The sequence below is a fragment of the Ciconia boyciana genome, chromosome 1, assembly GCF_034638445.1.
Source record: "Ciconia boyciana chromosome 1, ASM3463844v1, whole genome shotgun sequence".
NCBI classification, from domain to species: domain Eukaryota; kingdom Metazoa; phylum Chordata; class Aves; order Ciconiiformes; family Ciconiidae; genus Ciconia; species Ciconia boyciana.
The window spans coordinates 44,613,054-44,636,951 of NC_132934.1; the positions used below are offsets into that span (position 1 = coordinate 44,613,054).

The 23,898-nt window shown below is 38.1% G+C and overlaps 1 protein-coding gene across 16 annotated transcripts in view; it reads left to right on the forward strand.

Moving 5' to 3' along the window:
* The window catches only part of SYT1 (synaptotagmin 1), a 359,624-nt gene that overhangs the window by 304,057 nt on the left and 31,669 nt on the right, over window positions 1-23,898 (forward strand). The gene's annotated exons all lie outside the window — the stretch shown is intronic.

Here is a 23,898-nt window from a genome sequence, read left to right on the forward strand (position 1 = left end):
CTACAAATAGTCCTCGTAGTCTTTCCTCGTAGTAAGGCTATACACACGGTGGGTGAGATGATGTATGCCATCTCTAAGGGAGGGTGCAGTCAGCACACGTGGTATCAGGGCTGTGTCTCTGTGGTAGGGCTGTGTCCCAGGGACCTGGTGGAGCTCCGCGTAGGCTTCTGTTCTCTGCTGTGTCTGGAATTTGGACACAAATTATTGTCTAAGTTGCCAATTAACTGAGGCCAAATTAAATAAGAAGATGCTTTATAAGGAGAGGTCTTTCCAGGAGAATTTTATTTTATATACCTTCTGTTTAAAAGAGACAGTTTCTACCGACCATTGAGAATGAGGCTACTTCCAGCGCAGCTCTAGAACTGAAAACTTTTACAGCTGTCACTGACACACAGATGATGTAATTGCCAATTTTGAATTGGCAAGTGACAAGAAAAAAGTGGTTTGCTTTTATTTTCTTATAATCTTAGCACAAGATAAGAGTTATATCCAAAATACACAGAGAAATGGGAACCTGCTAAAAGCAAGCCTGAAGGTTTTATGTACCGCTTTTGATGAACAATAACACAACGACCTTCACAAAGTGGGGGGAAACAAAGTCTCTTACTAGTAACCGGCTATCTTTTTTTTTATTATTATTATTATTATTTTACTTGCTTCTAAAGTCTTCCACTGCACAGCAACAGACATCATAAAGTAAAAGACATCAAAATATTGTTGTAGTCATTACCTCAAACAAGTCTAGCTTTTTCTTGTATAAAATGGACGCTGCATTAGGACACACCACTAATAGTTTCCCTAACACTCATACTGAACCAATTGCAAATTAATGTTCTTAAGCACATTTACTTCCTAATTGTTTCCTAATGAAAGATTAGATTCTCATAATGAGAAAGTATGGGGGTTTTTGACTAAAGTGTAGCTCTAAGAGCCACAGCATCTATATTCTTTTCCAAGCTTTGCAAGAAATTTGATGGATAATGGGTACTCAGCTCATAAGAAAAGAAAGAAAGGGGCAGGGGAAGCACTAATGAACTGAAGACCTTCTACAAACTTCAGATGAAAAATATAATGCATTGTGTTGGAAATAACCATGAGGAAATGAATGGGCTTCCTCTCCTCTGTGTGCTGAGGCACATAGAGGACATTTAAATATATTTCTAGGGGATGACAGGTTTTGTTCTCCTTTTTTAGGGCCATGCCAAACTAGAAACATCATGTTCTCTCGGAGACAAACAAACCCAATGGGATACCATGGTTGTAGCAGGAATTCAAAAGTCGCTGACAGTGATAAATGGCAGTCAGTACAGTATTCCTAAGGCAGTAATTATAGATGAAATAATGTTGGTTTAAAGTGGATCCAGTATCTTTCATTAGGGAATTTATCTTTTGAATAAATTATGCAGAAATAACTTTTGAAATCAAGCTGAGATTCTGTTGTCATTATTCACACTAAATAATACCTACTCTCAAAGTACAGTACTGCTCAGTGGTAATGAAGGTGACAGGATTTTATCTTGATTAGCAAACGCTTTCCCCACTAGTTTTGTTATTTTCTGTAGATACTAGGGGCTTTTTGTTTTGCAAAACTGAAAACTTTGCATTGCAGTGGAGGTGGGAAAATGTTAACAATCAAATGTGATCTCAAACCAAATGTTACCTATATACTCAACAGCACTTACTGTCACCAAGGGAAAGCCATTAGCAAGAGGTGAAAATTATGTAGTTGACATAGATGGGGAAAAAAAATCTCAGAAGTTTGTCAAAAATAAGCAAAAAATATCTGGGTTTTGAGTTTAGAATATGTCTTTTTCTTATTCTCTCCTATTTTGGAGTAGATGCTGGAAAAGCAGAAGACAGGCATTTGGAAAGGGCTCTGCTTTCTCTTGCATCCAGCCTTTATCCCTCTCCGTGGAGTTTATCTGCCTTGCAGAAAGGAGGAGCAAGGCCCTGGCCCCTGCAGGTCTGGTATAACACCGCCAAGCATTCACAGCACAGCGGCAGGCGACCTTGCAGTTTCCTCCTCGCTGCTTCCCTCCCCATCTTGAGTACTACTGCTGCTAGTAAATATCTGCTATACCTTTGCACCTCAATGACGTGGAAAGCTTTAGCATTTATGTTCTCTTTAGTCCCAATAAAAAGAACCAGCTGCTGTGGCTCAGTAGTCTTCTGCACTTCTATTTAGCAATTTATTAAAAATTGGAATGCATCCAGAATTGTGGTCAATCAGACTTAAAAACATGCTTGATTTTCAACATGTATAGCTGATGGTTTGCAGATATAGAGCCCAGTTAAGAAAGTACCTATCAAAAGCAAGAGACTGATCAAAGTAGATTGAAAGTACTACCTTTCCTAGCATTTCTACAGGGTGAAATTCTACTGGTGAAACCTTAATCCTGCTAGTCAGTGTATATATCCCATTTAATGGTTACTACATTTGAAAAAAAAAAAAAAAACCAACCCTTTATCTCCAGTTTTGAACTTTTCCATAAATTTTATTAGCAGTCAAAAGCCAAGCACAAATTATTTTGGAAACAGACAATAAAAGACAACAGACTAATCATCAAATTCATTAGACTTCTTGTAACAAAACCAGATCACCCATCTGAGCAATAAACTCCCAGGTCTTAAACTTAATTGCAACATCAGGCTGTGACTAAAGCAAATCTTGGCTCAAACACTGCAACTGTTCGGCCTGAGCTCATCAAGTCACCACAACGAGTGGAAATTATTACTTCTGGTGAGCAAGGGCCTCTGGCAAACAATTATGCATGTTTTAAAATGGCATTTTAATTATTTAAATTATATTCAAATGCATTTTTAATGCATCTGACATCTGGCAGGTGATATGTAGGAATGTTAGCTATAAAGAGATTATTTTTATTTGTCTGAATTTGGTAAACTCGGGTTACATGGCTTTATAGGTATCCTTCACCCAAAACGTCTATGAGACTTAGAAGCTTAGGTCTTACAGCAAATCAAGGGAACTTAGACTCCCAAGTCACTGTGTTGTGATTTGGGGGTTTTTTATTTCATTTAGATGATTTGTGAAATTGGAAGATTTCAAAACCAGTTTGCAGTTTAATCTCTCCAAACAGGCCATAGAGACATAGGCTGACTAATTCCTCGATAAGGGCACAATGCAGCTCAGCAATGGCATTCGGTTGACAAGGGTAGTCTGTGAATTATGATACTTTATTCAGGTTTACAATTCCTTCTGCTTCAGAAAGAGGGCAGGAATTATCTGCAGCTCCCCTATGAGATACTCATTGATATAAAAGTGATAGTGATTTCAGATATGGGTTTAAATGAGTATAAAACTTTTATCTAAATTCATTTTAATCTTGCTTTGTATTTGTGTTTTTTACTTATTGACTAAAGAAAAAATGGTTGTTTAACCCTCAGCATATCTGGCTAGCAGCTAAATGTGGTCTGTGCAATAAATATGGTGCTTCTTTTTATTACATAGGAAGATTCCCAATATTCATACACATTTATGCAGGCAGTTCTATAGATTTCCATGTATTTAGTCATACCCTCCATTTGTATTCATTTTAGTTCCTAACATGAAATAACAGCTTTCATTTCAACTTCCAGCAGCTTTCCCTGCTTTGGCCAAGCCAATCATTGAAATAAATTACCTGAATACATTGAAAAGCATTTTCCCTCTGAACCTTCAGATGAGACTGGGGCTGGCACCTGGACAGGCTGTCATTATGGGTGTTTAGCTACCCAGGCCCTTCAGCTTAAATGCCTTTTTTAAGAACTTCAGTGGCTGTATGTATTACTGGCAAAATACTGTTTTATATCAAAAAGTCATCTTAGTAGCTGATAATAAATGTAAGCCTTAACATAGATTATCATCTTTTCAGGATTAACTTCAGTATGGTTTATTCCTTCTAAAAATCTTTGAAAGCTAATATGGTTTTGTTCTCTGTGTTTTAGTATGCTTAGCTTTTAGTCAATCTAATTACCAGGAGTGTATCCTAGTAGCAAGCAATGTACCCTACCCTTATCTCTTCAGCACTGCTGCCTCTCGCCACTCCCCCGTCAGACCCTGAGTTTCAACGGGGAGGAGATGCCCTAGCTGGCATGGGCTCAGGTATTACCTTGGAACTGTTGCCAAGTAGCAAATATGATAGCAGACCCTAAACTGTACCTATTTATGCCAAAGTAATGCTTAGGAAGAACTGCAAGGAGAAGAGGATTGTGGTTGGATCCATGTGCTCTTCCTTCTGCAGAAAGCTGCAGATACAGCCGTGAAGAGAAAGTGGCCTGTAATCCAGTCCATTATGTGTGAAAGCTAATCTCAATATTTATGAGTTATAAATAGAAAATACGCAGCACCTCTTTGTATCTGCCAAGCAAATACTATAAATCAGAACCATCTCTGGGGACCAAACGGTACTATAGCAGAAATAAAGCTAGTTTTCTACAATTAGACATTTATTTTAAATATTGCATTCAAATTCAAAAGGCTTGGTTGGATGTCTTAGAAAAGAATTGAAAAATTAAAAATTGTTTAGAGACCAGCTCTTTGAAGACAGAGTGAATGCTCATGAATTATGCAGTCAAAGCATTCACTTTAATAACTTCATTAAAACATAAGAAACCTTAAAAGCTAGCTAACATGAATGCAATATTATGGGAAGAGAAATACACCATTAGTGCCATGTCCTTGCTATAAGCCATACTGTAAACATAACTCAGTGAATATTAAGGGAAAAGAAAACAGCCTTATTAAAAGGCAAAAGTAAAAATAAACAGCAAACACCACCACCACAACAGTTGCATTTGCAACTAGCCTAATCCTAAAGATCCAACAGAGATCAGTACCAACAAATATTTTAAGATCTCTAGTTACTGTGAGGACTTCTACAACATCTAATATCTCAGTATCTCTACTGTAATACACCGGCAGAACTTCCAACAGTAGATGGCTGCAGCAATACATCTCTCCAACGCTTGCAAAGTGGTCTCACACCATCCCAGTAAATTCATTGTGGGCTCCTACAGTGGTGATGGGATCGGTCACCGAATCTCCATCATGTTAAACTCTTTCTCTCCTGCCTGGAAGAACCTTCCTGTTGGTGACATCTTCCTTAAGAATGGGCAGTAGGGAGGGGGGTCTTGTCTGAAACGGTCCTCTTTCAAGGGGTAAATAAGGTCTTAGGGAGTTGTTTCTTCTAATCCCAACTCAAGCCTTCAACATCAAACCACCTTCTTCCTCAAGTTAAAAGCTGAAGAAGGCAATTCCAAAATCAAAAATATACTCCACATTACAAGTATTCATTATAGAAGCCATGTTAAAGGATACATAAACTCTTATATTCCAGGGCATTTTGGAGTCTTATGAGGAAGCTGTCAGGTAATTGTCCGTTTTGGAGTGAGTACACAATTTCCACTGAATCATATGCTACAGGCTATTGCACACAATAATATATTGTATTAGATGAACCATCAAACGTGGCAATTCTTACAAAGAAGCAGAGTCAAATTGTTCTGCCCTTTTTTTTCCTCCTATGCTTACAATGAGGAAAATAGATTGTGCCTGCTGATTACCAGTGAAGTTGTACAAAACCTGTAGGCATTGCTCTGACAAACCCTAGGACAAACACTGTGCCAAAAAAGTGCCTGGGCTCAGGAGGTGTTTAAACAGCTTCTTGATTTGAGAAAGGAAAGAAAGCTTATTGTATGTGTACATCTCCTTAATCATACACACTGACCAAAGGTACAGGAGGTCAGCACCCAGCTATGTGGACTCTGCCCGCCGATAGTCATAATTTTCTGGCATTGTTATTGATTTCCCCCCACCCTCCCTTCCCCAAAACAGAGAGCAGGAAGACTTCTTATTCTTTTAGTTGAATAGCCACATCTAAATAATGCATTTTGTGTGTGTTTATATGTGTGCTTCTTCCTGATTAAATTTTAGTATGTTTTTATTTGGTTATGCAGTCCCAAAGAAGTGTGAAGATGTGTGTGTTAATTACTTATATGAAAATGAGATGGTTAATACTTTAGGTTTTCAAGCTCTACAAGAACTTCATAGCAATGTGAGTGGCTGTAAAATGGATGTAGAAATACTGTAGATAGATTCTGGAGTCCTTAGGGAAATTAGTCAGTTCTCTTACAAGTAGGTTTAATTTATTTTTACTCTCTGAAAATTGCAGCCTATGTCTTTTCTTTTAATGGGTTTGAAGAAAAAAATTAAAATATGAACTGAAGAAGAAAATGTCTTTTTTCATCTCTCTAAATGCAGTTTAGATCAATGCTTAAATGTTCACAAAAAGTGAGGTAAGTATAATTGAGGGTATTTCCTTTTCAGGACTGTGTAAAGTCATACAGGTTTTTAAGACAGCATGATGAGCGCTTTATTAGCACTGTTAATGCAGTTGAGGTTTGATGAAGTTTGTCGGACTTTCTGAAGAAACAGAAACAACTTTAAATTCAAGTTTATACATTACTTTAAATCCCACATGCCTTTTTTGTTTGTTTAATCCCATGTGGGCAAGAAAGATGATTAGTTTCTGCTAGATCTTTATGTGGTTATTTCTTATATGCCTGCTGACTCAGTTTCCAACGTGTAACTCCTTTGTGTGCACATCTCAACGGAAAGAAACATTTCACAAATTAGACCCTTGATCCTGATCCTGAATTATCTCTGAAGGGAGTAGGGGTTGTATGCTGAGAAGGGAACTGCACGTCTCCTCTAGTACACTGTGCTGAAAATATGTCTGTGATGACAGAGAAATACTTCAGTGTAAGGAGAGAGAGATAGGAAAAACAGGTGTTTCTAGTTCTTTGTCAGTATCATTACTTTACATATATGCTTTATGGGTGATAGTTGTTCAAATCTGTTCACACATTTGGCAAATGAAGCTCTGTTAGCAGCTACAAGATGCTTATCATTCAACAAAAATGGAAAAGAAGTTTTCCCATTGCTAATTCCAAAATGGCTTTTCCAAAACCTTTCTAACTGAGGGCAGAAGTCAAGTCCTGCCCTTTCTTCTATTGATGCAGTTCCCCAAAAAGGTCCCATTATCCTTCTCAAGGTAACAGGAGAGAAATATAATCTTGTTGCTGATTGAGACTGAGGTGCTAACATTCAGTTATTCTTATTGTGCCTTTTGTGTCTCAGGAGAGTGATACGAATCTCAGTGGGATTCTCTTTCCAAATATTTTATCCCTCACTTTACTTCCATGATGCCATTTATGAGGTAGAAAAGCCAGCATTTGGTCTTTGTTTCTTCCTTCCAGCACAGGCCACACTGCCTTAGGGCCACCTTGTTCTGGTTGAGTCAGTCACAGGGTTTGATTAACTGCAAATTACTTGTCAACAAGGTGGAAAAGTGAAGCCCAGAAATGCCACTTTTCCCCTGTAAAGAAGTTCCTGTGTGGTGGAGGTGAGAATTTATCTGGGTTTAATTCCTAGCTACCGTTTCTTGTGCTTTTGTTTATTAGTGGTGAAAATCAACACAGTGGGTGTCCTGTCTTCATGAGGGTCTTCTGTATGATCATTAAAGAGTCTTTACATCTTCTTTGTAATAATCTGAATAACTGAGCTCTTCAGACATATTATTGTGAAGTGTATGTGTCACACTGTGAAACCTTCAGATGTATTGAAGGGGAAAGCAAGGCTGGGTATGAATGAAGTATCTACACAAGCAACACCTTTATTTTTAGATATTTAGTTTATTTAGGACAGCTAAGGTGCTAGGCAATTGTTTTACAAAGCTAAAGATAAGAGAGGAATCTGGTCTCTTTTTTTTCTCCCTTAACAATACAATTATTTTTAAACTAAAAACTGTGGATTTTTTCCCCGTTATACCAGTCTTGTTGATAAGATGGTGCCAGATGTGTTTCTCTCAACTGATGGATCTATCACCAATATCATGCGAGAGTAAAACCGGTAATATGGAGGGAACATCTCCTGACATTTTACAGTTGTTAGTGCAGTGTCTTTAGTCCATAGGAGGACATTAAGATTTTCTTCCTCTTTTGTTTATTAAGCTATCTTTTTTCTGTCTTGTTGATGTTGCTCATTCCCCACGTGAATTCCTTTTGTTTCTGCTGAGCTGTCTTCAGGTTTACAAATAGCAACATTTTTTACCCTCTTTAAATCCAAATAATTTATGTGCAGGGGTTTCTTGCAGCATCCCAACACATTAGATATTAATGTAATAATTATTGAATAGTAAAATATATAACTCTCATTAAGGAAAGACACAAATAAAGCACAGATCACATAGCATCTGTCCGGTATGTGTGCCAACAGACATAAACGTCTTTATTTGACTGCAAAATTCAAATGTTATGTAACACAATTGACCAATGTGCAATGGGTAACATTTAGAGGTTTTCTTGCAAAACATGCCTAAAATGAAATCTGTCATAAAGAATGCCACCCACTGCAAAGCTCAGCTGTTTTCTACTTTTTTGTGAAGGCAGAAAAGGAGGATTTGTAAGCTCTGTATTGTGAGCTTTGTCACAACATAATCTCTCTCAGATTTGAGTTTGTCAAAACCCAAATAAAGATACAGATACACATTATAAAACTGTGCATGATCTCATAGTAGGCAGAACCAAATTTTAATTCCTGTCCCGTAAGTAGTGACACACAAGGATTTCAGGATCCAAATGTAATCTCTGCAGCTCAGCAGCATGTCTGTAGGAATTTCTTCAGGTTAGAGAAGTAAGAGGTTCTGTCTCAGCTATCAAGCCCAGTTCATGGGACTTCTTTTCCTTCAGGTTCCCGGTGGTATCACAGAACACTTTACGGATACAGGTCTGCAGGTTAAATCCACCTTTCCAGTGAAGATAATATGATCATGTCCTGATTGAGCCCCAGTGAGAAAGCATCTTATATTCTGTTTGAGCATCTCCAGAAATCTTTGCAGTACAGCTGACTCCAGGGCCAGTCTCATTACAAAGTTGTTGTGAGGGGATGCGTTCCTGCAGTAAGCTCGAGGAAGCTGGGTCGGAGTACTGGGCTATATCAGTTGCTTCCCATCAGCAAACCATCACATGCTTGTCAACATTTGAGGGATGCTAAAAGTAGTGATTATGAGAGCATGCAACATAACAGGTTTTTTAAGTTCAGGAGCCCTGGGTATGTGGGATGTGAAAAAACGCTTATGTAAGGATGTGACAGCATCAGCAAGTCTTGCACCGCAAATTGTTTCAGCTGGTTGGGAGCTAAGTTAATTCAGACTGCTCCCTCATGGCTAAAAAATGGCGGGGGGGATGTTTAATTAAAAAGAAGTGCATGTTGCTTTACAAATAAGGTATTTGGGATCTGGAAAACTGTGGGAGCAAAGGTGTTTCTGGGAGAGGTTTCTCCTTTTGCCATTCAAAGTCACTTTCACTGGGGCTAAGCAAGCTTAAAGGGTATCGGACCAAACTCCTTCCTGGCCGGTGGAAGTTGAGGACTGGCTCAGCCATTCCCAGAGACTATCCATAGTGCCCTACTGTTGAGGAACATCTACTTTGGGAAGTTACTCGCTGGCTTCTGGCTGGGAAACCAGCACTTGACAAGAACAATCTTTCCATCTGCTGCTCTGCTCAGTCTGTGTGTCTGGTGGTCCCTGCGGGAGAGCAAGTGAGTGATTTCCTAAATTGATTGAGTTCTTTGAGTTGAATTAGTCAAGAAATAGACTCAAGTATGAATAGATGTTGCTTTTGTCTAATCTGGGCATGGATTGCATCTTTTTGATCAGGATTTGAATTCTTCTCACAACAAAATGGAGTAGTATAAGAGAATCTCCACACCAAAGCATAGACAATCATTTGTGTTTTATAAATGAAATTATTCAGACAAGCCCATCTTCCACATAGACCAGTGCACACTTTCCTTTGTGTAACTAATACATCTACAATATTATAAAATACCAGTTGCTGTAGTGTCTAGGTATTATGGTCCTCAGCTTCAGATTCGATGAGGTAGCAGGGGATATGGACTTGATAGCTTTTCAACCTTGAGGTAGGTTTTGCACTGATGAAATGTTCAATTGCATTAAGAGTTGGCAAAGGCCCAAGGCCAACAGTAGTCCTCTAGTAATTTAAAATATAGTTCTGTGAGCAGTGGAATTATAAGGCGTGATTTCCTCTAAATTTCACATTGTGACTGCATATTCTGGTGTCTAATAAAATAAGTGCTTCAACTGAAACTTTTTTCCACAGTTTGAACATCCATAATATCTCTTTCACATACGTATTTTCTGGTGTGTAATAAGAGGTGAGACCATGTTGCAGTTTTCACCTCATATAGGGATACTTAGTAGGCTTCCTCTATTCTACCTGGCTGCCTAGTTTCACAAAGCTTGTAGGAATTTAATATCCTTGAGAGGCCTGTGATCCTATCAAGTTTGATTGACACTAGCCAATATACTAAAAAGGTATGCAAAGGCGGCAGTCAGTCACCAGGCTGGTACTTGCACACAAAGAAGACAGAACGATTACCTACACTGTGTTTCCTTGGGAACCCAAACAAAAAAAAATGTACTTTGTTTTATTGCAAATCCAGTGACAAACATGCTTTGATGATTCATCTTTAAATCTATTCTCATTTTCTTGCCATGTGGTGTTTTTTTTTTCTTTCTGATATCTGGATAAAGCAAATGAATACTTTTTTTTAAATCTATATAGCTGCTCCAAATCATTCCATTACTTCCTCTAGTTTTAATTGCTTTCCATGCATAGGAGACCCTGAATCTTGAATAACCTAAGCCATACCCTGATTTTAGAAAACAAATTTTGGCTCTGTTGGCTGTTGGCATCGTACTTCAGCAAAGAGCACAGTCCCCAAGCATTCCATTGCTGTGCATTTGCATACAGGTTTGCTTTCTGCAGAGCATTCGCAGGATAAGCACTTTGGCTTTTCTTGTTTACATGCTGTTTTCTGTATTTTCTCTTTGTTTACAATTCCAGCATATTTGAATCCTGATAGGTTAAATGCAAGGGAAGACTAGCATCAGCCACAGTGCTGCTGCCTGACCTATCCAGCACACACGTCTTGCTTTTAGAAAAGCCCAGTCATTTTTCACCAGCACTTTGAGGTACATTCAAATCTGCTTTGGCATCTGTCCAGCCCTGCATAATATCAAGCAGGGGACATCCTGTCTGAGAGAACAGATTGTTAGTTCAATTATATTCCTGAAATTGAGTTAAATTTCCATGAAATCTGCTTCAAATGTGAAGAACCCTAGGGGAATGGGGGCTTTTTTGGTTGTTTGACTTATATTATAGCAATCAGGCATAGTAAATGAGTTGCATTGTATAAGCGCGTGTTCTGTGTGCTGTTTATGGCTGTTTATCTCGTGTTTGATAACAGGGTGAAGTAAGTAAATTGATAGTGCTGCCATCTATAGACAAAAGAAGTTATTGTAGTCAGCTTGATGAGAAAGGTGGAGGAGCTTGGACTTCTAGAATTTTGTTAATGTGGTTATATTGTAACCAAAGAGAATATAGAAAAGCTCTAAGCTGCTTCTCAATATGATTAATGACAATTCCTCATTAATGATGATCAAATTTATGTCACTGGCCTGGGTTTCCAAAGTATGACACAGTAATTAAACGGTCCTTCAGTATCTTTGGGTCAGACTTGATTACAAGCCCTGTCTCGGGACCATTGCTAATCTTACTGGACTGAGAAGTGTATTTTGCTGGTCAGGATCATGTCTGATATCTTGAAAAGAATGGTAGCCTTCCTGTAACGCATAGTATTTGAGTCCATTTTTTGGTTAAAGGACAGATGGTACAATTTTTCTGGCAGAGATCCAAGCATCCATATGGTACAATAGTGTTCTGTATTAATTCCAGCGTTATTTCAATGAACGATAACGTTCTGGTCAAATGCAAAACGTCCATGCTGTTTTGTATTTTTACCTTTGTTTTTCTCTGTTAACTTTTATTTATTCTCAGCAGTATAAAAGCCATTGTCTCCATCTGCCAGTTTTATCTTTCCACGTACGCTGAATGTTTATTTTCCTCCTTGTCTCTCAAACTGCATACATATCTTAAGAAGTGAAAACTGGCTGTAACACATAGAGTTAGATGCTGCCATTCCATAACATACCAATAAGACATATTTTCAGATTGTCCCACTGATTTCCATCAGGTGAAGTTTCTGTTTTATCATTTAAAGGGTGATAGAACTCAGACTTCAGATTTTTTAATGGTGTTTAAACAAAACATCTACATGGCCACAGAATTAGTAAAGGCTTTGGCTATTGCTGGAGTACTCTGTGTTGACTGGATGTTTGTTCTGCTTGTGCATAAATGAATGCCACCTTTTTGCCTCTAGGAAACAAGGAATGTTGCCTGTCACTGTCTGTGTTTTTTATTTCTTGTCAACAATTTCTATGTGAATTTTATATGGGGATAATAAAATAGTCTGAATAGCACATATTCCAAAATTATCTGCAAGCCGTATTAAAGAGAAAAAGCGCAGCGATTAGAGAATGTCTCACAAACTAATCAGAATGAAAGAAATAAGGCATATAAGCAACAGTAAATCACTTAATGACTTAATCAGGTTAGCATGATAAATAAAGATAGTCAGCAAGATGGAAAAAAAAAACCCTACATAATTACAGTGAAAAGTATTTGAAAGAAATTGCATGCAAGCTGCCAGGAAGGCAAAAATTTGGGGTTCATAAAAGACACAGAGTTGCCATGTATGCATCACCGAAGACTGCACAGTCACATCACGGTTTTGACAACGGTCATAAAACACAAACCAATGTAGAACAGCACGAGATTTTCAATAGCCACACTAAATCCACATAAAGCTTGCCTTTTCCTCTCCAAAGTCCTGGTAAGCTGGGGCATTAAAATTGGTTCAGATGCATATTTTCAAACTCCACATCAACAGATTTGACAGCATATGCTGACATCAGACCTCCAGTTTTACTCTGTTATGGGCATGAAGCTCAATAGATAACATACTAATAAATTAAAGGCAATGAAGGGAAAGACAAGCCTTACTAAAATGATCAGGAACTTCTGCTAACTTTTTTATTTCAAATAAGGACAATTCATGAATTTGAACTCGAGTGGACGACAGGAGTTTTGGATTTCTTTCTTTTCCAAGCATAAATAGACCATTGGTACATCTTTATTTGTCCTCTTGCATATGCAAAAAAGTGGCATTCAGTTATTCTTATGAGGCAGATGATTTTTAGTAGGCAAAATGAATAACCATATACAAACAACTTTGCACTTAACTGTGGAAGAAAATTACTAAGTAAAATAGTGAATTTTACAGTGATTTTTAAGAACAGGAGTGTAGAAATATGGCCCCATTTTTTAAGTCATTTATGTGTCTTGAGATACAGAATTAGAAGTCAGATGGGATTTTCAGTAGTTCTCTGAAAGGTTCTTAGCTATGTACTTCTGAAAATCCCATCCATACTTAGGCTTTTAAATACATTGTAAGCTGTACTTTTACCAACTTTTCCTGATTCAGTCAGTCACAGTGACCAAATTTTCACTGAATCAGCAGTTCAGGGCCAAGCCTTGATAAACTGAAAAGCAGAAGGTTGGTGTCTTAGTTATATCAAAACTTTTACGCAGCTCTGAAAGCACAGAGAACCTGTTAATGTTTTTTTCAATGAATTGGAGGACTTAAATTAAAAAAATACTTTCTAATACTCGAGGCTTCATAGATATTTTAAGGCTTAAGCTAATGCTTACCTGAGTCTCTTAGATGTGCAGTCAATAGGGAAATGACAGAGTGCATGTGAATTTAATCATCTACCAGGTGACTTGGATAGCCAAACGTGAAAAGGAGCATCAGAAGAAAAATGTGCATATTGCTTAGTCTCTTGAGCTCTTTTGTCCAAAAGCTGATTCCTGGATGTCAATGAACCATATAGTGCTAGGTGATAAAAATATTTAAAGAGCTTAGACTAGTAAGTACTCTTAACTTTCTAAGGCATCAAAGCAAAACCAAAAGAGAAAAACTTCAACTGTATTTGTCTGAGACGTACCTCTAGCATTTCTCAGGGAGTCTCTAAACATTAGTATTCCAAATGGCTCTGCAAATGCAGTTGCATGAGGCAGTGGAGATATGGGTGGCATGGGAACATGACTAATTTAGTAGTAGCTTCTGCTCTGAACCTTCAGAGAAATCTTACTTTCTGGTTCCCACTTTCGTGTATGCTTTGCGGGTGGGCTTTAACTCAACTTCCTCATGTAAAATGCTTGTGTGATCCCAGCAAAGTAAAATCTCATAAACTAGAGACCTTCATCTGTCCTCATCCACCAAAGTGTCCTAACCAGTGGTTTGCAAAGTCAAGACATTTCCTGCCAGATGTCCTTGTCCCAAGAGCCTTTCCTTCTCATTTAATTGTGTCCAGGTTCAAGAAGAGGGTTTAATTTCCTAACCACCAGCAAAGACTATACCCTGGTGCATAGGAAATACTCAGAGGAGGTGGAGGATTAAATTCCCTCGTGTTTCATAGGAACAGGACCAGGGTTCCTGCTTCCCTGGTGCATGTTCTGCCCATGAAAACCTAGTTGTCAGAACCACCTTCTCTGTTTCCAGGGACAGCTACATTTTTTTACCAAGCATGCAAAGGCTGTCCTTTGTGCAAAGCTTGGTCGCAACCTCTCAGTCTGTCTCTGTGCTAAGCATGAGCTGAGCATGCCAACCAGGGTGCATCCCAGAGGGATATGAAGTGTGCATTTCTCCATATCCCTAAATGTTTAGGGGAATGAGGGCATCTCCACATGTTGGGTGACCAAATGAACATGTTCTGTAGGAGGTGCAGTGGTGTGATGTTGGACACTTAGAAAAAAATATTTTTCCAGAAAACATTGACAGCTATGTCCTCTCACGTGCATGTGTAAGGTCTTTTTACATTTACTCTTTTTGGTACCCAAGCTGTGCCAATGTTGTTCTGTATGCACCTAAATGCTACTTTGAGCCTTAAGGTTAACTTTTCCCAGATTTGCTAATAACTTGGGTTTTGACCATATGTAAAGGTATTTGGCTAAGTTTGACCCTGGAGAGCATTTCTTTGTGCCTTTGTTTGCACTCATATCATCTCCAGTGTGGGACAGGACTGCCTCTTATTGTATGGAGCCAATGTCCAACTGAAAGGGGCCTCCTGAGTGCTACTGTGGCAGTAATAACAATAGTAAGTCTTGAATTTTCTGATTTTTCCCTCCTCCTTCCATCTGTGCTCAGATCCCTTTCTTCCCTGGGACTGTTGTATATTATTTGTATCATGACTGTAATTAAGATCTCCAGTCAGTTTGATCATGCTCATGCCCTTAAAAGCATTACACCACAAGCCACATAGCAGAATTTTAAATATTCTTCTTCCTTGCCATCACCCAAGCATGAATCAGGAATATAGTGGATGAATAGGAAATAGTAAGCACTCCTTATGAGGTGCATAGAGTTGGGTATTTTCTCAGGGGGGTTCACTTGTTTACAGTCACTGCTTGTGGTATGCAAGCCTGCGAACCAGTAGCCCAACACAGTTTAAAAACTCATAGCTGAAAATATACTCTGCAGTTTTTTATACTCACAGAAATTGAGGTGCACAATTCTCCAGTTCAAATTTGTAACAGATTTTTTTTCAACTTATCTACATAACTCAGTCTCACTGACTGAATGGAGGAGCATCTGTAGATTTTGAAGCAAATTTTGGTACATCTGTAGCTGAAACTGTCTCAAGTTCCCATTGAATCAGATAATTCTTATCAGATATCCTGGAAGATGATAAGAGGATCAATGCTGTCAGCAAGTCCAAAGCAGCGCAAAAATACAGTTCAGTGAAAAGCAGCTTCATTGTAATGCAAAAAACATCTCAGCGCCCCAGCCATTCTGGGAGTGCGTGTGCAAGAGTTTGAGTGATCTGAATACAGGATTCCTGATGCACTAATTTCTGCCACGCATGAGACCCAAAATCATTACTTGTCCCTGTAGGGTAAATGGGCCTGCTCATCATGCAGGTCTTTGCAGAGATAATGTACACACCTGTTTGGAAGATTTAATAGTTGTGGTTGAAACACCAGGTCTGAAGCTCAAGGGTTAGGAGGGATGGTTAAGCTTTAAAATCACTTGGAAGCAGCTGATTTTAAGTTGCCATGGCAAAGGATTTTCAGACAATGAGAAGCTTTTACATTAATATCTTTGTAAGCCTTGTTGTGATAGAATTGTCTCTGTGAGAAGCAGTCTCTTTCTTGCTCCTGCTGACACACACACACTGATAAAATCATAAAGTAATTATATAGTGCTATAATGATTTTGGAGTTTCTTTTTGGAGGGTTTTGCCACTGGTTTGGAAATTCCGTCTCCGGTAGATTTTATAATAGGAACTGTATTATTCAACATTTTGTTATCAAAAAATTATCAAGAAACCCCCTAGGTTTGCAAAAAATACCAATGTATGGAAATGGCAGCAATTTTTAATTGTGTTAGTCTATTAATTTTGAGCAATAACTGAATAAAACCTATCTGCTCTTTACTTTTCTTTGATTGCCTTTTTTTTTTTTGCTTTTCTTTTTTTTACTTTGTGGCTGTCATGGCTTGAGTTTTTTGCAGCATATATTTTGCAAATAGGTTCTGTCATCCTCCTGTCTTCCTCCTCAGTAGCCAAAATATAGGTCTGAAAAAATGCATCCCATGTAAGATTAGGCTGAGATAAGAAAAGAAGCTTATCGGTAGGGGGAAATTTGTGCAGAACTTTGCAGGGATTTATTCTGCTTCCCTTTTGGGAGGAGAGAGCGTAGTGTCCACTTTTCTCAAGACATTTAGAGTTGTCCTGGTTGTTGCTGGTTAGATTTAAGGTTGCTCTCTTCGACTGGGAGCCGAACCAGGGCCCATTTTGGTGGTTAGCCGGCTACGGTTGGTCGCTCGTGTGCACACTGAATCTCAATGCAGAGGACTGAAGGCCAATACTATTATTGCTGTTTATCTTTGCCAGCTGCCCAGAAGCTGACAACTAATGCAAAAGGTACTGGTAGCACATTCTGTATGTCAGAAGCTGGGGACGCTTGATACCTGCGTCTGTTCGCTGCCGCCTCCCAGAGGCTAGCTGCAGTCTTGGACGTTTCGGAGATAAGTTTTCGGAGATGCTACTTTTCCTGCCAGCTGCAGAGACAGTCAGGATGCAAAAGGAGAAGTTTACAGGCCAAAAAAGGGCTTTGGGGAAGCAGCACCGAATCTCTAGCTGCACTGAATCTCTGACATTCACGCCCAGTGTCGCTTTGTCATAGTGAAATTTAATGGGCTTCAGGACATCAAGTGAGGTGTATTTGTTCTGAGACACTTTTAATTAAGGTTTTTATCACATTCTTTTTAATTTAATTTTTACTTGACATTGACCATTCCTTGTTCAGGATTCTGCAGGTCTGGAAGGCTTTCAGATAGGGCTTTAATTGGAGGTTTTTCAATGTAATTATTAGTTGTGCATTACATGGGAATGAAGCTGAGTCTTTTAAGTGAGCACAGTATAAACGCTTCATACACTCAGCTGCTATGCTAATGCACAGGACTGGGATCGGCATTACAAAACATCATCTCCACTGTCTGTACTGCAACACAGATGGGCTAGTTACTCAGTTTAGCAACAGCAGCAGCACACAAGTAATTGGGGCCTGACACTTCTCTGTGGGTATCATTAATTTAGTGCTAGATTTTAGTCATAGGAAGTACCCAAATGCCATAACAACATACAAACATATTGAAATGTAAACGGATTGATTGGATTACATAAATGGATCGATCGCATTAATCTCAAATCCATATATTTTTAGACATGCATTATTAGTTATGTGGATGCATGGAGCAAACTGATGCACATGTATGGAAAAGAATACTTTGTACAGCAGTACAAGCTGTTAGCTGTTAACTCTTTGAAATCAGCCAAAATATTTAAGCTCAGTAAAATGAATAATATAGGAAAGCGTTAGAGAGAACTGAAATCATTCACAAGATTAATGATGTATTTGAAGGTCCCCAAAATAAAATAGCCCAAAGATACAAAAATGGCAAAACTAAGTTGAGAGAAGATTTAGTAATAAGTGGGGGGGGGGGAAACAGATATGAAATTAAGGATGCTGAATAGTGGGTGGGTATAAGCTCATTTTATGTAACAAGATAATTTAGAAAGTGAAATACAAAAATAGATGGGAAACTAAGAAATAACCGCATTGCAGCTTTCGCATATTCACAGCTCTTCCAAAAAGCTTGAAGTCTGTAATTTAAAGCAGCAATGAGGAACTATTCACCTGCTATGGGAGCACAGCAGGGCTTAAATTCTCCAATCTTTCTCCCATCATGCAACTGAAAATACGCTCACCACACGACCAAAGCGCTGGTATCCCCTTCCTATCTGTTCGCAAGCTGTGGACAGAAAACACTGTGGTCATAGGATTAATGTGCTTGTAGTCAGGCAGTAAGAGGAGCTCTGTAAGCCCACATGAAAACACATAACAAGAAGGATGTCATGCAGTTCTGCAGCCCTTGCCCCACTCCCTTCCCTCCCGGAGGACATGTAGAGAAGACCTGGCAGTCCAGGCTACTGAGCCGTGGATTTCCTGGACGGTTCAATCCAGACACTCCCCAAACTGCAGAATAGCTTTCTAGCTTTCTGTTTGATTTTTATTCTGCAAAGCCACAGTCCTGTCTAAAGACCTTGGCTGGTTTGAGCTGGAAGTACTGGAGTATGCAAGATGGCCATTTATTTGGGGGAGGGAGTCCTTTGCCTTAGGGTAAGTTTAGATTTAAAATAACTGTATCCTTTTAAGAGTAGATAGTGCCAGTACTTTTTGAAATTGTGAAATTGGGTTTGCATCTTCCAGAGAAATCAGTTGCAGTCCTATCTCTTTGATATAGAAAAGCAACAGCAATTTCTGCTGAATTGATTCTCAGAGGTAGGAAGCTATGAATCACCCAGTAGTGGTAAAGGGCATCAGCCAAACAGGCACCTAGCCAAATGACTAGAAAATATTTTTCAAAAGCTTTTCAGTTGGCCAAATGTCACTGGATCACACTAGATATATCCAAGGAAATTTGCACTGCTAGGACAGTGTTTTGGCCTGTCATGGTGTCCTGGTTTTGGCTGGGATAGAGTTAATTTTTTCCTAGTAGCTGGCATAATGCTGTGTTTTGGATTTAATATGAGAATGATGATGATAACACACTGATGTTTTAGTTGTTGCTAAGTAGTGCTTACACTAAGTCAAGGACTTTTCAGTTTCTCATGCTCTACCAACTGAGAAGGCTGGAGCTGCATGAGAAGCTGGGAGGGGGCACAGCCAGGACAGCTGACCCCAACTGGCCAAAGGGCTATTCCATACCATATGGTGTCATGCTCAGTGTATAAACTAGGGGAAAGCTGGCTGCGGGGGCTGCTGCCTGGGGACTGGCTCGGGCATTGGTCAGCTGGTGGTGAGCAACTGTTTTTCAATTGCATCACTTGTCTTTCTTGTTTTTTTTCCTCTCTCTTTTTGTTATTTTCCTTATTATTGTTGTTGTTGTTATTATTATTGTTATTATTATTATTATTATTATTATTATTATTATTTCAATTATTAAACTGTTCTTATCTCAACTCATAAGTCTTCTCACTTTTACTCTTCCAATTCTCTCCCTCATCCCACGGGGGCGGGGAGGGACTGAGCAAGCAGCTGTGTGGTGCTTAGTTGCTGGCTGGGGTTAAACCATGACACATGGGTACCTGAGAATACATACAACTTAATGTAGGTAATAGGAACAATATTGTGAAGCTGATCATTTCATGATTTAAAAGATTAATCATGTAATGTGTGAGATTTTTTGGAATATGTATGGAGAAGCATACCTGTTGTTGTAATAATAATGGAAGTGAACATAAAAGAGTGAGTATGGTAGAAAAATAATGCTAGAAGAATTGCAACTGGAATTCATAGTTATGACAAATGAAGACATGAGCAGAGACGTGGGTTCCAGTTTGTTACACTCAGTGCTGTGGTCAATAATCTATAGTGTACAGCTATTTACGTAGTAAATAAAAACCTGCAAATACTGCTTTTCTATTACTATGCAAATCCCTTGTGTGGGAGTAATGCTCCTGCAGGAGTGGTGCTGAACAGGTGCCATCCTCCCTCACTCCCACACCGTTTCCAAATCAGAATAATTTGTAGTTCTTATAACCAAGACACCCTGGAAGAAATGAATAAACATTCCCCCTGTACAATATTAAATTAGCATTCTGCATCATATACGGCCAATCCTACAAGGCATATGCGTGTGTATGGGATAACTATATGTATACATCGAGTTAATAAAGAAGGATGCAGAATTTTGTCAAGTATTGACAGTATTTCAACTTAACAACTGGAAATTTCTGATTTAGGATAAAAAAATTAAGACTATGACTATATTACCAGAGCACTATAAGACATATGTGAGATTTGTGTCATACTTTATAGTAAAATTCAGAAATCCAAAGTACGTCGCTGGTCCATGGATGCTTGGGGCTCATGAGTTGGAGGAAAACAGTACCAAAAATCACATCTATACCCATGTACTTGGTATCATACTGTACCGTTATCCAACACTAAAAAAAGGGTTCCACATGGTTGCTTCTTGTGTGATAAACAAGAGGATTGGGTTGGAGGTAGGGAAAATGAAACTGCTCCATAGCTCAGTGTATTACTAGGTTTATAGTGGAAACCTAGTAGTTCTCTGAGCAACAGTAACTTGCATCTGGTAGAAACTTGCACTGTGGCTGATTTCAGGTAATTACAGGGATACTAAGAAAACTGTTGCCAGTAAGAAAATTAGTGCCAGTAATTGCAAATGCTTTCTCATCTATTTTGGCTAGGTGGCATGCTTTATGAAAATTTGTGCAAACCATTTTTGTAATGCTTTTTGCATGTTTTCCTCCTTTTCTCATTTTTATGGCTTCTCCAATAATGATGCCAGTTTATACGCAGTTCAGTTCTTTTGGATGAATCCTATTTTTGTAACTTTACAAATTACCTTGTGAATGAAAGACTAAAACAAAATTTTTACATAAAAATACTTTTATTTTGAAGAACTTTATATCCACCTTTTATAGTGCTAGTTTAATATATCCGACTGTACAGTACCATCACAGAATTGGAAGAGTGACAAATACCTTTATCATGTTTATTCTGTTTTCATGGCATGTGTGAAAGAAATGTGTTACTTTTTATCTGATACCCTTAAATTACATTCTCCTGACTTATGCAGATTTTTATTTTATTTTATTTTTTATAAAGGGTGTTTGATACCAAAATTCTGAAATATTGTTTGGTTATTCTCCTTTTACAACTGATTCTTATCTTCAGAGAGTGATTTATGGACAGTTTGAAGTATGGATATTGCATGCCCAACTTGGATTAAGCTAAGCATAACTCTGAGAGCTGCTAATGAATGCTTTTGTTCAAGAATGCAAAATAAAAACATCTTGTCTTCCTTATTAAAAAAAAAAAAAATCTGCAATGCAATAGTAGTAGACACTATCCCAACAGTTGAGCCTATAATTCTTCAATACAACAATCATGTTGTTACTGCTTATTTGTGCACAGTAGTCTTGGTTATGGATCAGGCTCCAACTCGGTTAGACTGTGTAAAGAGACAGTTTATGATGGTAAACTAGCAGTGTTGTGAATACTAGCCTCCAGCTGTGAGTAAATTCTGACTTTCATGCCATGTAAATATTGCCGTGCTAGTTCAAGTATCAATCATAGTATCAAGTATCAATGAAAAAAGGCAGTATAAATTTTCAGGTTTGGTTTAAAGGAAGAGGATTGCTTACCTCAGATTTGTCCTTTCTATCTACCTGTTTCACTTGTGGTAGGGTGCTGCTAATTACTAGATTTTATTTATTCCACCACAGAATAAAAAATTGCATATTGTTGAATATTTTCAGAGAAATTATCTAAACTGATATTCTGATTGTAGCTTGTGAGATGGAAGAGATAAGGTATATACATATAACATTCATAGTTTTAGGCTGTGTTTGTATTGCTGGCTGTTCAGGGCAGGGATTATCTCCTATTCTGTTTGTACGTGCATAGAAAATGAAACCTGTTGAAAGAAACCTAATGAAAAAGACATTTCTGTATATGAATGACTAATGCTAAAATAGATGCAATCCCTTTCTAGAATTGTACTGGTCTCAAAATGAGCCTCCAAGAAAATTTCTGAACATCAGTTTGAACAGAGCATTGTTCCAGCTAATGGTATGCTGCAAAAGAAGAATCTTGAAAACAAGGGAAAAACATTTTTTCTATTACACATATTTCTATTTACATTTCTATTTACACATATTTTCTCTGTGTAAAGAAAACTTGAGAGCCTGGTGCTAGTAATTTGAAAAGGGAAAAAAAAAAAAGGAAAAAGAAAAAGACAAAATCCGCAGGTCATTAGTTCTAACATATATCAAGATGATGGCCAACAGCTAAAATGGGCTCTTTTCATTATTTTCTATACATTGGTAGGATTTCCAAGAGAAGAGAAAACTTCCTCTTTTAGAATTACTGCAATCTTTACTTAACCTCTGAGTATAGAGAATAAGAATTTCATATTATTATGTGACTAAGAGAAATAAGATTAGGAAATAGCTAAAGATTCTTTTTGTTCAGACTGCTCTGCTTGTTGTGCCAAGCAGATCCTTAGACCACCAGCCTGGGAGTGCAAAATACCTTAGAAAATGCAACGCAACAACCTGAGCCTTTGTATGGTAGCTAGCTGAAGCTAGGAGCAGGGCAATACAGCACAAGAAGAATTGAGATGACAACAGCTTTTGGGCTAATGTGCTCTGGCGTTGAGAACCCTCATGAACTAACAAATATTTTAACCATTCCGAAAATATTATACTCTGCCCCACTTAAGCACTTTAAATGGCTATGAAAATGCTAATTTTGCTGTAACCAACATATTGTGGCAATGTAGAAAACAACCACTAATATTTTTTTCTTTCTTTCTGCTAAAGGCAAGGGGTTTTTTGGATATTATGATAAAGTTCCATTGCAACATCCTTAAGTATTCAAATTGAAGAGAAATGAAACAATGTTTGTAGAACATATTTTAATAATTTAGCATATTATGGTCATAGTTGTATAAGCATTATTTCTGATAGATTATGTGCTAACAAAATTAGGACTGTATGGAATTCAGTGAGTAATACATTAGCAGATTCCCTTACAAAGACAAGATGCCATAAAATTTCAAAAAAATGCCTACAACAGTCAACTGAGGCAGAGTGCCTTTCTCTATGGATTTGCAGTATATCTTACATCCTGAAGGAGATATACATCCATAGCTTGTGTCCTTTTGGAAATTGGTACTGACTTTAGGCCTAAGCAGCCGCCTTATGGACTTGAAGCTGATGCTGTAAGGGTCTGAAAAGTGCATGCAGCATCCATCATGCTTAATATGGATGAGCAGTAGATTGCAAAAAAGAGGTTACAGTCTGAACAGTAAATGACTTTCCTGGTGCAAAATAAGATAGGGTTTTTAGATGCCAGAAGGGGACATGAACTATCCTCCTCAAGAGAAAAAGAAAGAAGGAACAAGTAAAAAGTTATTCACATATAAAGGAAGACAGTACATTCCTAACATATATTTTGTTGATGTTTAGAGCTGATCAAGACAAATTCTCTTGAGGGAATATACAGTTTTCATCCCTCCTCAGTCCTTAAATTGAACTTCAGATTGCAAGATGGAAAAATCATTATTAGGGAATTGGTCTAGGGATGAGCATGAACCTGATTTTCTAGTTCAACAAAAGACTTGTTCAATCATGTAGCTGTGTGTGAAAGATGATGTAGAGTGCTACCAGACTGTAAAGGCATGGCTCTATACTCATTCAGCACAGATGTAAATAATTTAGCAAGAAGCAAAGCCGTGAGACCAGGTCTAAAAAAAAA